The sequence below is a fragment of the Camelus dromedarius genome, chromosome 4 (assembly GCF_036321535.1).
Source record: "Camelus dromedarius isolate mCamDro1 chromosome 4, mCamDro1.pat, whole genome shotgun sequence".
Lineage (NCBI taxonomy): Eukaryota > Metazoa > Chordata > Mammalia > Artiodactyla > Camelidae > Camelus > Camelus dromedarius.
Genome location: NC_087439.1, coordinates 16,642,916 through 16,658,865, shown reverse-complemented (window position 1 = coordinate 16,658,865; position 15,950 = coordinate 16,642,916). Strand labels below are relative to the sequence as shown.

The 15,950-nt window shown below is 41.9% G+C and overlaps 1 protein-coding gene across 10 annotated transcripts in view; it reads left to right on the top strand.

Annotated features, from left to right (window-relative positions):
- Nucleotides 1–15,950, top strand: part of NCKAP5 (NCK associated protein 5) — a 918,970-nt gene that overhangs the window by 149,056 nt on the left and 753,964 nt on the right. Inside the window, exon 2 of one of the 10 annotated variants that reach the window (XM_064484707.1) lies at nt 14,783–14,819. The exons of the other annotated variants lie outside the window; for them this stretch is intronic. The gene's annotated coding sequence lies outside the window, so the exon portion shown is untranslated. The remainder of the gene's footprint in view (nt 1–14,782; nt 14,820–15,950) is intronic. 10 annotated transcript variants of the gene reach the window in all.

Sequence of the window (15,950 nt, the reverse complement as noted above, 5' to 3'; positions counted from 1 at the left end):
TTTTGTCCCTTTACTGTGTCATGATAGCCACTACGTAAAGCTTTATTCTAGTGAGTACTGTGAGTGAGCCATACACACACTTTTTTTTTCCTATAAAGAACAATTTTATTTTATTTAAAAAAATGTTTATTGAGGTGTAGTTGATTTACAGTGTTAGTTTCAGAGGTACAGCAAAGTGATTCAGTTATACATATACATATATATGTATTTTTTATTTTCAGATTCTTTTCCATTAGATGTTATTACAAGAAATTGCATATAATTCCCTGTGCTCTACAGTAGGTCCTTGTTGTTTATCTATTTTATATACAGTAACATGTGTCTGTTAATCCCCAACCCCTAATTTATCCCTCCCCACCCTTTCCCCTTTGGTAACCGTCATTTGTTTTCTACACACTCTTAGTTACATAACCAATGGTGGCTGGCCCCTGAGAGCTGGAGGTGCAGCTGTCTACTCTCAGATGCCCAGGAAGAAGCTCTCACATCTGGATATGATCTAAGATCCTGGCAGATCCCCGCCATCACATATAGCAAGGAAAAGGGAACCCTCCTACACTGTTGGTGGGAATGTAGTTTGGTGCAGCCATTATGGAAAACAGTATGGAGATTCCTCAAAAGACTGAAAATAGACTTACCAGATGATCCAGCAATCCCACTCCTGGGCACATATCCAGAGGGAACCTTAATTTAAAAAGATACATGCATCCCAATGTTCATAGCAGCACTATTTACAATAGCCAAGACATGGAAACAACCTGGATGTCCATCGACAGATGACTGGATAAAGAAGCTGTGGTATATTTATACAATAGAATACTACTCAGTCATAAATAATAATAAAATAATGCTATTTGTGGCAACATGGATGGACCTGGAGAATGTCATTCTAAGTGAAGTATGCCAGAAAGAGAAAGAAAAATACCATATGATATCACTTATATGTGGAATCTAAAAAAAAAAAAAGCCAAACGAACTTATTTACAAAACAGAAACAGACTCACAGACATAGAAAACAAAACTATGGTTATCAGGGGGATAAGTGGTTGAGAAGGGATAAATTGGGAGTTCGAGATTTGCAGATACTAACTAATATATAAAAAAAAGATAAACAACAAGTCTATACTCTATAGCACAGGAAACTATATTCAATATCTTGTAGTAACTTATGGTGAAAAAGAATATGAAAATGAATGTATGTATGATCCTATATGACTGAAGTATTGTGCTCTACACCAGAAAATGACACAAAATTGTAAATTGACTATACTTCAATAAAAATATATATTAAAAAAAAAGAAAAGGTGTCTCCATCCCAGGCCCCACCTCCTCCAGGAGCTTCAGCATTTCCCAGACACGTCTGCAAGCTGACCATTTATCCTTCCATGTATCAAATTTTCATTGGGCACCTTGTGTACAAGGCTCTGTGCTCCTATTAAAATTTTTAAAAAATCAAGCTGTCTTAAAAATTCAGATTTTTTTTCTTGGAATTTCTGCCCTTCTTCCTTCAGAGCTCTGCGGAGGGCTCCTGTGGAAAACTGCACAGATGGGAGTCACAGAAGCTCAAAGCACGTGCTGTGAAGAGCTGCGTTCAGGAATCCTTCCCTGCTTTGGCCCTTCATGGATGTCGAGAGTGGAATGTGGGTGTATGACATTAAGAAGAAAGAGGGCAGAGAACAGAGTCAGTCTTGAGGCTGGAATAACCCTCTAGAGACAGGATAGTGACTTTTCAGCCAAAGGAAAAAGAGAAGCCAGAAAAAAGGAGCAAACAATCATAACCACACACACACATACAAAACTGCTTTCCAATAATTGGATCCAGTTTCTTCTCTGCTCTCTCCGCCCTCAGAAAATGAGCCAGCGTTTCTGTGATGTCCCAGGGTGAGCAAGGACCGTGGTCCATAGTATCTGCATGGGTGGGGTGCAAGGGCCCCTGAATTGGCACATCTCAACCTGAGCATTATAACTTTCTGCCTATCTCCAAAATGGGGTGAATTCAGTACATTTGAGAAAAGGCATTTATGACCCAGGTGAAGATAGGTGCAAATAGACTAGACAGAGCCTTGGGCGGAGTTCTGAGATGCTGGGGAAACACAAGGCCAGACACCAAAGCAGCAGGCACTGTTGGACACAAGGTGGCTGGGCTCTCAGACATGCTCCCAGGAATGAGGGCTGCCGGTCAGGGGTTGGATGCTAATGCCCCTCCCCTACCGAACTTGGTGGTAGGGGTCCTTGTCCCGTGGTTCAGATAGTCCCAGGATGACTGGAAATGGATCAGGGCCACATGGTGATATTTCTTAAAACTAATTATCTGAGAGAATTCATGGAAAATTGAATGGGGTGAGGTTTCACACTTGACTAAGTTCACCATCACCCATGACAACGTGCAAATTGATCCTTTAGAAAAGTTAATAACTTAGCCGCTGTTAATAGTAACCAGTTAGATCTGAACATCAAGGCTAATCAAATCAAGATTTCTGTGTCTATGTTCTTTGTAGACACACCTATATAATGCATTGATTAAATGAATAAACACAACTTTAATTCTGAATGTATAATTAAAATGCTTGGGCTCTCTGTTCATATTTTATAAATGAAAAAAAATTTTATTAGTAAAGTTAAATTTGCTGGAGTCTCAGTTCAAAACACATCTGTGGGATAAGTTCTTGTACTTCTGTTTGGGTGAGACATTTTAAGGATACGATTTTCGTATATCAATTACTGAGTTCCTTAGTTTGATTCACAAGGGTTAAGATCTAACTTCTATTTTGAGTCTGGCCAACTCACTTCTATAAGAAAATGCATTCATGGTTATCACTGCCATGTTCCCCATCTATAGCCCAGTGCCCAGCCCACAGAGGGCTCAATAAATGCTTGGGGAGTGAACTGCCTAGTGTCTGCAGACTCCACACTTTTGATCCCAGCTTTGTCACTGAGTCACTCTGGACAATTCTCCTTTTTCTTCTGAGTTGTAGCTTCACCTTTTTGTCTTTGTGATTAGAGGATGGGGTCCAGTGTTCTCTCAGGTTCCTTGGATCTCAGTGATTCTGTGATATTAATGCCCAGCATGAGGAGTTGAATAAATGGTCAGGCCTCACTGGTTTGGAAGCTTTGGAGTAGACTGTCTGTGTGACCTGATATTTTTTAAAGGACTGAAGCTTAAGACTTTAAAAATTTATATTATAGTTGAACCAACAGCAAATAGAAAATTTTTTTGTTGGTTTTGAAAAATAAACAAATCATTTATGATTGACATTGCCTTGCCAATCTAAAATCAAGCATATAAGTTCTTTTATTTTTTAAGTCCTATCTTGGAAAAGGAAAGGGAGGGGAGAAATGAAAAGACAGAAGAGTTTGAAGACTGTCTGAGCATGATTGCAGTGAGGTCAGTAGGAAAACAAGCTCCGCTGGCTCCCAGACTCAAGGACACGACTGCAGAAGGGTGTGGACTAAGCCTCTTGGGGCAGGGACCGCTCTCTTCTTCATATCCCTTGAGCAGGGTAGAGAGCCTGGCCCAATAGATGCCAGTTGAACGAATGATGACAAACTGCTGAACAATGGCTGTGGTGCTGAGGGTCTGGGGGAAGGTCTCCAAAGCCAGCGAAGCCCCAGGAAACAGGGGTGGCCTTGACTGATGGCTCCCACTGGGTACCCATTTTAAACTTGAGAACTTGGTCAATCAGATGAGTGCGTGGCATCAAATGATCTTTCTCGGCACAAAGTAGATGTTCAGTAATATCTATTAAATGAATAAATGCATAAAGAGACATCCAAGTTTTTAAATGCCTTGGGTCCTTTTCATAAAATTTCATGTTTTTGTGGCAAGATGACCTAGACTCAGCAGACTTCAGATTGAATAATCCTACATTTCCAGGTAATAAACTGCCAACTCATGAATGTTTATAGTGTTTGTGCTTCTCAATCCTCGTGAGTAACCTGAGAAACTATTTGAAAAATAGCTTTGGGTCTGAAACAAGCTGGGATCCACTCTTTACGTCTGAAAGGCAGGGCTTTGCAAAATGAGAACGCTTGGGCTTTTGTGTCACTTTTCCTTGGCATTGAGCTGTGGGCTGCTTTTTGATGAGGGGGCAGGAAGATGTGTCTGCTTGGCATGGGTTGCATCGTATGACCTTTGAAAACATGTTTAAGAGATTCCATTTAGTTTGTGCGTTTTTAGAACCCAGAGATCATTGAGATAGAAAGATGAGTATTCTCTTCTCTTGTGATAGTAATTTAACTTGCAAATCAGCTTTTGGGGTTCAATATTTATCTCACATACAGATAATACAAAACTTTTCTTTCTGACTAAAGGCTGGTTCATTTTACCAGTGTGGTACTGGGTCTCAAGTGAAAAGTAACTCATAGTCATTTGGTGTAAGTCCTTATGACTTTGGTCACATCTGCAAAAGTTGCAAGCAAAAAGATAAAGCCATCGACACCTGGCAGGTCCAATCCAGTAATTGGAATGTTACTAATAAATTCCCAGTTAGTCTTACAGGGCTGCCTCCTCCCTATGCAAAGAAAACAGTCTTGGCTTGGCGACCTGTATTTGAGCTCAGATAATATTGTCACCCAGCAAGTTCTGCGAATCAAGAGGTCACAGACTTGTGCATGACTGCTAGATTTCAGATAGGCCTGGGTTATTCTTGGAGCAATAAAACAATTGTATCTGTGGAAGCCGAAATAATGAACTATCAAAGCTTGTGAGATAATCAGGTCAAACGTCGGGGTATGAGTTGATCACCTCTTGGAGAAAGAGGACAAACTCCTTCACCTTCTTCTAGACCTTCAGGTCAGCACAGCTGAATGCAAGACACAGGGTGAAAATCACTTCTTCTCTTACAGAATGTCTTTGCTGCTTTTTCTTTTCTTTTCCTTTTTATTTTTTTTCCCACCTCTCCCCTCTGATCCCTCCTTTTCTTCCCTCACACACATTCTACCTAATTGCATGTAAATATAAATATCCTGAAAGGAATCCATGAACTTGTCTGGACCCCTTTCTCCTCCCCGGGACCTTGTTCAGCAATTTGCTTATCAGAAATCTTGTCGCTCTTCCCTTCCAAAAGATGAAACTCTGAAAATGACCACTTTAAAACACAAGGCACAGGTCTCAAATGCTAAGCATTTACAAAAACAACCTCAAACTTGTAGCATATTTTGCTTATGGGCTTTTTTTTTCTTTTTTCTTTTTTCTTGACAAAACCCTCAATCCCTAAAACCTGGCATGAAATTTCAAAGGCTCAACCCCTATGAGAAGCTGTAAGATCAGAGAAGTGGAGAATTTTAAAGCTAGAAGGGGACTTAGATATTTGAATAGATGTTAAGCATCAGCACAGCTCTGCGGGTCACATTCCCTCACTTTGAACATCCTGGTTTGTGTTACCTGAGGTTTTTTGTGTCTCTCTGAGGACCCAGAGATAAAATCCCCTGCGGTTCCTTCTCTGTTATTTACCAGAGACAAAGGCCTGTATCAGAGCATGGTTAGCTATGCTTTGAACTTGTTTGCCTTCTTCCCTGTTGGTCACAGTCATATATAAAATTTGGAAACGCCAAACTTGCCCAAGGAGTAAACAAATCTTCTGGAGGTCTCAAGAAACTTATACATGGTTCTTGGTGCTCGGAAACGACAGATAGCTGATCCGCTGTTTGAAGCCATCCTTTTTTATATAGCAAAAGTGTTCTCTGTGGCAGGGTGATCAGTGAGGACCGTGGAAGGAATGCCGGAAGAGAGGGGAGAGGCGGGGCCCCTCTTAGCGCTCTTCTGGGTCATCTTCCTGATGGGATGCTCTGTAGCAGGGGTGTGGGGTGGGAAACCCTGTCTGTGAGCATCTTGTTCAGCCCATTCATAGCTCACTCATGACTGAAACTTGGCACGCTGAACTCCAGGCAGGAAGCCATAGCAATCCGTTTCATACCAATGTTCAAAACAATCTCCTTGTAATGAGGGCGGTATTAAGAAAACAGACCTTCTGCCTCATTCTGGCCAGGGCTCAACGATGATAGGCTGTGCTGTAGTAGGGCTTTTCTTTTCTCTTAGATCAAATCTTAACAGTTCTTTATCCTCAAATATAGATGAGCCATGTCTGATATTTGGAAAATGAATGTGTTGTGTCAAATTGTCAATGTTAATCTTTTAAAATTGGCAATTGCCTTCGCTCAGTTATATGTTCTATAACTGATCAGTCTGTACAGTGCTCGGTTTCCATGGGAATCAGCTTTGCAAGTTCATTCAGCCCAGAATCTGAATTAATTCCGGAGGTTGTGGTTGTCCTAAGCAATTCTCCTGATAATTAGAAATATCATCCCTGTTGCTCCGTTAGACAAACATTTCTCTTTCTTGGGTTTTTTGTTTGTTTGTTTGTTTCAGATGACTAATCTTACTATGCCCACTTTCTGCAAGAAGTAGTTCTTTCCAAAGATAATCGGATTTTGTTTGTTTGTTTGTTTTTAAACTTTGAATCCATAGTAAGAACCTCACTCCTTCCTTCTTCTCATAAGCTGATCAAATTTTTTCAAGTAGATGCTGATTTGTAATCCTAGTACAGAAAATCTCTAATTTGAGATGACATCAGAATCACATAGAAGGCTCAATAAAACACAGATCATGGGTCCCACCCCCAGAGTTTCTGATCCAGCAGGTCTGGGTGGGGCCGTGCATGTGTAACAGGTTCCCAGGTGATTCTGATGCTGATAGGCTAGGGTCACACCTTGAGACCCACCAGCTTTGTCAATGTTAAGTTGCCCCCAAAGGACCACAAGGCTCAGAAAGCATCTTTGGAGTTGTTGCTATGTGCTTGGTTAGCACCGTCCTAAATTTGGTCAGATGTGTTTCTACGATCTTGATTATATGTAAATTACATCCAAAATAGAAAGGAATAGATAGTGGGACCTATAAATAGTCAGGGCAAGAGAGATGAACATGAGCTAGAGGACACAGAGTGGACTTTGGAGAAGACCGTGGACTTGAGCTGACCATGTAAAGAATGTAATTTTCACAAAGCAGGTGATTTTCAATCAGAAATTAATAAGAAGCGCAGACTTGGGTTCAAGAGTTGCCTCATGTGTCACCCATAAGGTTAACCATTTCCTGGGTGAGCAGGATTTCTACTTTTTCTACGAGGCTTCCTCCTGCTATCAACAATCAGGGATTCAACAAAAATTCAGCAAGGGCTGCTTTGTTAATGTCTGCTTGTCTGTAAATAATGTCCAAAGTTGACCTTGTTTACTAAATCATCTTCAAAAGAATTTTGTTAGATTTGTTTGACTGAACCACTAGTGAAAAACAACAAAAAACACCTATTGTAGCCTTGAATATTGTTGGATTTTGTGCACACTCCTGGTTTTAATGAACTTCTGAATAAACATACAATGATCTATCAAAGCAAGTATATTATTTCATTTCAATGAGACCTTGAGCCATTGTGACCTTATATGAGGCAGGCATAAAATTTTGTCTGAGAGTAACCAGTAAGGGAATATTTTACTGTTGGTTTATTTTAAATGTAATGTTTAGCTAGTAATTCCACCCTGGTGTAGTATTTACGACTCAGACTCAGATGAGTTAGCAGGTTTATTCCTAAATTTGACTAATTGACCCCCACCTACCCCTTCCATGTCTGAGTCTCTGGATTGAATCCGTCTACATTATCCTAAGGTCTTTCTATACATACAGAACTACAGCCCTTCAGAAATAGGCTGTCATGAAATAGCAGTTCCAATAACTAAAGAAGCAGCTCTGTCATTGGACTCTACAAATCACGGTAAGTTTTAGTCCTAATTGTTCTTGGCAGGTGATGGCTGGTTATCAGCTCCTTCAGAGTGTGAGAATCTGTGCACATGTTGTTTGGTCAAATCCTCATGTCAGCTGCACTGAGGGTCAGTTTGTTCCTGGTCTGCACATCTATAGTTCTTGCTGACTAGAAGACAAGACATCCTGTTGCAGAATTCTGTCCAAGATTGCATTTTTGGTTTCCCCTTTCAAATATAGTAATTGGATAGTTGTGCTTTCCTTCCCGTAGACCAGGAACCTTGTCCACATTATGGTAGGACACATTTTCTATCCCTTCCACCTCCCAAGTGGCATTAGCAGTACAGTTGGTTTTTTTGAGTACTCAGGTGGCTGTTTTCTGGCATCTGGGAAATCAGCAACTACATTGTTAGCAGGAAGAAGAGGAAGGGAAGATCTGAGAGTCAGAGATGTTTTTATTCATTCGGTTGGCAATCATTTAGTGAGCATTCGTTGTGTGATCTGTGTATGTGTGTGTTCATATAAATGAAGCAGCCTTTAACCTTGGGGAGAAGTAAATGAACAAATACATTATCATCTAGTGTTATGGTTACTGTGATAGAAAGAGAAGGTGCTGGGGACACACAAAGGTGAGTGGTTGGAAGTCTGCCTAATGGAATCAGGGAAACCTCCAGTAGGTTTATAAAATAGAGGGAAGATTGGCAGGCAGATGATGAGGGAAGGATGTTCTGGACAGAGAACAGTGTAGGAAAAGGCCCAGTAGTGAGAGAATTGGCGAGCTTCTGGAATGGCGGGTGGATGGGCAGAGCTGGGAGGTAGCACATCACCAGAGGAGCGCTTGGATGTGAGGCTGGAGAGGGTGACAGGAGCAGATCTTGAAGGGTCTCATATTTGGTGCTGAGGAATTGGGTTTTCCAATACAATCATACAAAATCAGGGTTGCCTTTTAGACTCACATCTGGGATGAAATATGGAAGATGGATTGAAGGGGTGCATGACACGAGGCATGAAGACTGGGTAGGAAATGTTTCTGTCTGTTTAGGAAAAACAGAAGAAAAAGTTGAGCTGAGGCCATGGCAGTGGGAGTGCACGGAAGAAGGCTGGTCTGAGAGAGAGGATTGAGAAATTTTAGTGGATGAGAAGTGAGGGGGAGGGAAAGTGAGAGGCTCCAGTTTCGGGGCAAGGTAGAAGTTAGTCCCTGTTAACAAATTTGTTGGTTAGCTGGTCTGGCTTTTGGTGTGGTGAGGATGGACCGGCTCAATGAAGAGACAGTCTCAAGAAGCAAATCTATGTCTCTCTAATGATAAAAAGCAATGGAAAAAGGGCTCTATATGGGTTTCCTAATCACCCTTCCAGAGGATGCAGTATGGTCTGTAGCATCATCTCTGGACAGGAAGGCCAGCCAAGGAATGAATATTCATGTAGAACCAACTGTAGAACTACCAGCCTGTTCTCATAAATCCATCCTTCCCTGATATGAGAATGAATTATTGAGTAAACAAGACAGACTTGACCTCTCTCTCTTTGGTTTATTGCTTCCCAGAAAGGGAGCAGTCTTTGGGTGACGGAGCACTGGGGAGTTGGCTGAGCTCAGACCTTCTAGATCCTCCCTTTTGTCACCGTCTTTGTACCTAACCTTGGTCACATTGTCTATTCAGTCCACTCACTTTTTTTTCCTTTTGATGTCACAGTCCATCCTGATTTATTACTCTTCTCTGTACTGTAAGCAGATGGAAAGGTTAGCTGTCTAAAATAACTAGTGGAAAGTTTTTAATTGTGTGAGAGGAGGATGACCGAACACAAACTACGTTATACCTGCAATATGAAATGCGCTAGGAATCCACTGGGAAACCCCCCAAAGAGATTCTCATTCATTCATTCCTTTTTTGTTGTTGTTGTTCAGTATTGGGCACCTACTATGCACCAGACTCCATTCTCAGTGCTTGGGATCCATCAGTCAACAAAACAGATACAATTCCTTGCTCTCGTGGTGCCCACAGATTGGGTTTACAAAATATTTTAGTAGCGTCCATGCTGTCACGGGATTTCATAAGCTTGCCAAAGTCATGGCGAAGGTTATATGATCATCTTGAACAAGCATAGTATGGAGAGATTTAGTCATTGGCTCATGTAATTGTTACTTTCAGCTCTTTTTTCTTTTTCTTGTGCTCAGTCTGGCTTCTTCCTGCCCTATGGATCTATATTGGCGTTCGTGCCTACCTTATTCTTCACCTGCTGTACATCTGCCTCCGCTCACCACACACTGAAGTGCATCAGTGAAATGTAGATCCCATCAAGTCCAGAGGTCATTTGGAATTGCACAAAGTTGCCGGCCATGTCTCTTAGGGCACGGTGACCTAGCTATACCCAACTTTGCACTGCCACTGGGTGAGATATTCATAATATCATGTGACTGCTTCAGGTAGAGGAACTTAAGCTCAGATAGATACAGAGCAGTTTGTCAGATTTTCCGCTGCAGAGACCATTAATGACCTTCGCCTTGGAAAGATACACGTGGGACTCTGATAGCTGAGAGCTGAGTCACATGTACCTAAACAGGGGCCCTCTGCTTGTGACTTCTGTTCTGGAAAACGGCAGATGGCTCTGACTACTCTGTGGCCTTCCAGTCCAGGAGGGAGTTGGCAGAGAGAGGTACTTAGTCTATGAATTTCTTTTTAAAGGAATTGTGGGTTCACATAACTGGATTTTATATTAAATTAGCAGGAGGTAAGAGCCACAGAAGCAGAAGCAGGAAATGCTTTTTTTTGCCCATGTATTATCTCATGGATTATATCCAGCACCCCCATGAGGTTAGCATGATTATTCCCATGTTACAGATGAGGAGATTGAGGCTTGGGGGATTTACATGACCTGTGTTCTTGGTCATGTAACTAGAAAGTGGCAGAACCTGGAAGGAATCTATCCCTGATAATGCCAAATCCTGTGATTTTTGGAGCATGTTATGGGGTCTTCAGAGACCACTGATAGGGGACATACTGTATCACAGGTACTGTGGGATAGGACTGAAAATGAAAGGCACAGCCTCTTGCCACAAGAACCCATAAACCTGCAGACTGCAGCCACCCTTACCAAATGCTCTCCTGCACTGTACCCACCTCACAACCAAGCCATAAAGTAGGTAGTAGTCTAGCACCCCACTTTACAGGGGAGGTTGAAAAACTAGTTTACAACTGGTGAGTGGAGGGACTGGAATTACAATTCACATTTTTCCTGACTTGATTTCTTGATTTTTACTGAGGGCTTCTCCAGAGATGACATGGATCGACATGCAAAAAACCAAAAAAAAAAAAAAGAAACAGAAACAAAACCAAAACCAAAAGCAAAACCACACACACAAAACAACAACAACAACAACTACAACAACAACAACAACAACAACAACAACTAAGTCTTGCATCTGGTGCTGGTGGAGCAGTTATTGTGCAGAGCAGTAGAGTCAAAATAAGAGTTGGGTGAGAGAAAGGGGTAAGCATTCTGGCCTAGGGTAGCTGGGGAGGCTGGAGAGAAAGCTTTCGGAACATGGGAGTCCCTGGGGAAAATGACACAGGGTGAAAAATGGAAAAACAGCCCTCCTCTAAGAAGAGCAGTAAAAATGCATGAAAGTCAAGCCCATTTACAAAGGAAATGCATTAAACTTTCACATGCCTTTATGAACAGACATGAAATTGCGGACCCACGGGTGGCAAATACCCTGCAGTCCTCATCGGGCAGGCCCTGCGGGGGGCAGTGACTGTGCTGTCTCTTGTTCCCACCTTGGCCTGGCCCATTTGGCTTGAGCTGCTTTGGTCATCCGGAGGCTCTTAAACTAGGCTCACATCCCGGAGTGGAGGCTGGCTAATTCTTCCCATGTTGTCAAAACTCCCTCCCTCACGTGGTAGGGACCTCCGTTCAGGGAGCCTTCCCTGACCGCTGTGTCTGAAATAGTTCATGCCAGGTACTCAAGGACCCAGTTGCTGCTATATTTTCATCCTGGGCAATTGTCATCCCTGACGTGAATTACATACTTATTCATGTATGTGTTGTCCATCTCCCATAGCAGGTAGCAAACTCTACCAGAACAGCTTTTTATTCCCTTTTTTCCCTAGTGCCTGAAACAGGGCCTGGCACGTCATAAATGTTCCTTGGTAGGTCCTTAGGTGCATCAGTTGCCATGTTCATTTCACACTGAAGGCTCCAGCATCCAGGGCGCTGGATGTTTAAATGGATTTACTCGGTGCCCAGCAGAAAAACAACAACAGCAACAAAAACAAAGCCACATGTTGTATGTGATTTCTCTGGGCTGAGATTGAGGTCATCTGGAATCTGCTTTAAAATACAAACAAGTGCATTTGGCCCTTGAACAAGGCATGGGTTAGGGGGTGCAGCTCCTCTGCGCGGTTGAAAATCTGCATATAACTTAGAGTGAGCCCTCAGTCTCTGTGCTTCTTCTGCGTCCATAGTCATTTCGCATCCCCAGTTCCCATCTGAGGATTCCACTAACCTTGACCATGTAGTTCTGTAGCATTTACTAATGACAAAAATCCGCATGCAAGGGGAAAAACCCACGTGCTTCAAACTCGTGTTGTTGAAGGGGCAGCTGTGGTTACATGGGCAAAGAAAATGATGAGATTCAACTAACGATTGTATTTCTGTGATTCTATTTCGCTGTAGAAAGACCATGCCAGTGTGAGTTAGGAGTAAAGATTACTAGACAATATAGTTGTAATAGTTGTAAGAGTGCTCATGGATCTTTCTGGATGGATGATTGTCTGTTCTCTCAGATCTTCCAGGAAAGATCCCTCATTAAACCCATTTTTAAGTTTTATCTCCCTGAATATAGGCTAGTTCCTCAGCCTGTCCCTCCTTCACTTAGAATAATTTCTCCTTTGGGGCCTTTTCAGATGATCTTGCCTCATGTCTGCAGAAAAGTTGAATGTGTACATCAGAATCCTCCTTTCAGACGAGCACATTTACCTGCAGTATCCATCTGTTGTTGACCGATTTCTCAGCACAGTTCATAGTAGAACCAGTGGAAATACCCCATCTTGTGAGACTCCCAAAATGGAGGTGTGCTATGATTCCTTTCTGTGATAAGAGGGATGAGATGTAAGGGGAACACTTGGCACGTCTAGGCTGGATGCACAAATGTGCATTTGTTGCCCTAGGGAACTCTCACCATAAACTTGGAGTCCCAGTTTTGAATGTTTAGATTTACTCACTAAGTGGTCCACATTAGGGGCTTACAGACTAATTTTTGGCTGCTTAATAGAGCTCTAGTCAATGTGTGATCAACAGCTACTTGACCATCCCAGAATAAGTTTCTTTTTTTTTTTTTCCTCAATCAAATATAATTGGGTGATTCAGGAGGTCGAAGGACCTGGGAAAAACAAACAAAATACATTTCTCTAAGCTGAGTAACTAAAACACTCCAGGAAAGTAATGGTCACAAATCACAGTAGATACTGTGTATTGAGTGTTTACTCAGTGTCATGCACTTTGATGATAACGTTTAAAACTCCTAAGTGCATCTGTCTCCATTTGGGGCAATTAATAGAACAACAACAACAGCAGTTGAAGATCAGAGAAATATTAGGTAATTTATGGAAGGTCCTGGGTCTGGTACTCATCCAGGGTGAGAATAGAGCCCCTGTGCTCTTTACCTACGTGCCATGCAGCCTCTAGTCCAAGGCCATGCATTCTTCCATCTTGAATTTGTGAGCCTTGGGAAGGCAGCTTCAGTTGGGCGCCATGGAAGACAGGAGGGGACTGTGTGGTTGTGGATCTCTGTGAATGACAGTGTGTGGCTCCCTCAGTGCTGCAGGTGTGACCAAGGGGTGAGAACAGCTTTCTCACCTTCCCCTTAAGCAGCCCTCCTGGGAGGGGGAAAGAGGTGGCCATAAAGCTGGGTGTGCTTCAGTTTGCCTCATCTTCAAACCCCTGAATGCACTTCTCTAGGAGACTGGAACTTAAATATTTGGCAGGTAAATCCAGTGTTCCTCCCAACTCTCCTACTGCCCAGTAGCCCACGTTCTCTACACTTTCCTACAATATAAGATTTTTAGAATTAGATGGAATTCTTACAGACTGTCTAGCTCTACTTCTCCACCCTCTGTCCATTTTCTGGAAGAGGCCTGGAGATGCTCAGGGGGCATGCCCAGGAAAGCATGACTAATTAGCATCTGAGCCAACAAAAACCTTGATTTTGCTAGTTCCCACTATGGTACCAAAGTTTTCCTATCACTTCTCAGAGGCAACCTTTCAAATCCTGTCCTTTTTTTTCCCCTGCCTCCCTGCCTATTTTCAGTTGCTCATTGTTCAAATGTCTCCCCTCCCTACTCTCTCTACTCCTCCTAAGTTTTCCTCATTTTTCCCTTCATTGTGTCTATCTCTTCCCATGCTATTTTTGAAGGCACATTAATGTTGAATAATGTCCATTCCAACAGCCAGTTTTAGTTTGTATTTTCTTTGTGGTAGGGAGGGAAGTATGAAAGAAATGCAGGCTATGAACAGCTGTTATTGAGTTCTCCAAACAGGAAAGTGCCCTGCGCTATTTATAAGCCCCTCTTTCAGAGATGCAGAACTGGGCGCTGCCTTTCACCCCCGCAGTGGGCTGGGCTGTATTTTCCAGGGTCCAGTGGAGAAAAGCCGTAGTTATTGTTTCTTCAAGGGCTTGTCTCCTTGAAAGATCCAGCCAATGACTGCCCTTATGAAAAAGTGGGGGAAGACTGAATTATAGGAAACACAATGACCTATTGAATGAACTGGTGTCCATCAGTGATTCCAGTGAATAGATTACTGATTGTCTGTATCAGAATCAAAACAAGCTCTTCATCAGGCCTGACCCTATTTAACTACATCAAAATCTGGGCTTTTTGTGTAATTGCCAAGAGGAAAAGATATTTTTAAAAGTTCACTACTCAACCTGTTATAGAATAAAAACTTGATAACCTCATGCGGTCAACTCAGCTGACTAAACCCGAGTTCTGTATTCACATGTGTTGAATGCTAACCCATCTGTTGTCTCTGATTCTATTTCAGATGGGATGTTTAAGAGTTTTGGGACTTTAAATTGCAGGTAAGCACATGAAGGATTGCCAAGAATGTACCTTGGGTGACAGAACAAGTGTTTGTCATTATTGTCACATGGCCAGCTTCGCACTGTTGGAGTTTGAGTTTTCATTCCAAAAGAATAATAATAAAAAAAAATTATAGTGATGCTGTCACTGCTAACAGCAATAATCATAGTGAAAAATTTCAGATAAAATTAAATGAGGAACTGAGGGGTCTCACCTAGGATCTTTAAGAAAAAAAAACAAAACCAGGGTGTAGTGTATAGCTCAGTGGTAGAGTGCATGCTTAGCATTCATGAGGTCCTGGGTTCAATCCCTAGTACTGCCCTTAAATAAATAACTAAATAAATAAATCTAATTACCCCCACTCACTCCCCTAAAAAAACCAAACAAGGTATGTGATACTTACCTACTTTAGCATTTAGTATAGTCACTGGCAACTCAGCTTTCTGAGAAAAGATACAATGGACTTTTGTAGGATGATGAGAGACTAGCTGTAGTCTATTCTCTTCTATGTATTTTCTATGTAATCTAGTCTATGTATTTTCTTCCATGTAATCTATTCTTTCTGGACTTCATCACTACCAGTATCTACAGAGCAGCCCTTTGATATAGACACAGACATGTGGTGTCTGTGTGCATGTGCACACACACGTGTGTGTGCATGTTTGCCACTTAGCTACATACTTTGGAAGTGATTCACTCAACTTCCTTAAGCCCTAGTTTTCTTCTTTCAGATGAACCAGCCATCCCATTTACCTCACAGAGTTGTTGGGTAGGTCTTATATGGTAACCAACTCAAAGACGTCCTTGAACATCCTTGAACGTTACAAGTGCTGACCTACTATAAACCAATACCTCATTCATAATTTTGAGCTAACCCTACCATCCCAATATTCAGCAAATGGGATACCACAGAAGTTGTTTTTCCATGACTGGTGATAAATTTGACCAAGCGTTCCATATATAACTGTTGGGTTCCTTTATAATCAGCTCATGCCTGGGAGAAGAGCCAATGTTAATAGTTTATTTTGTGGCCATAAAACATTTTTTCTTAGTGAAGTTAATGGGCCTAAATTTATGCCTTTGACCTTGCCACTAGTTCCTAGCCAGGGGATAATTCGGACACTTGGGCC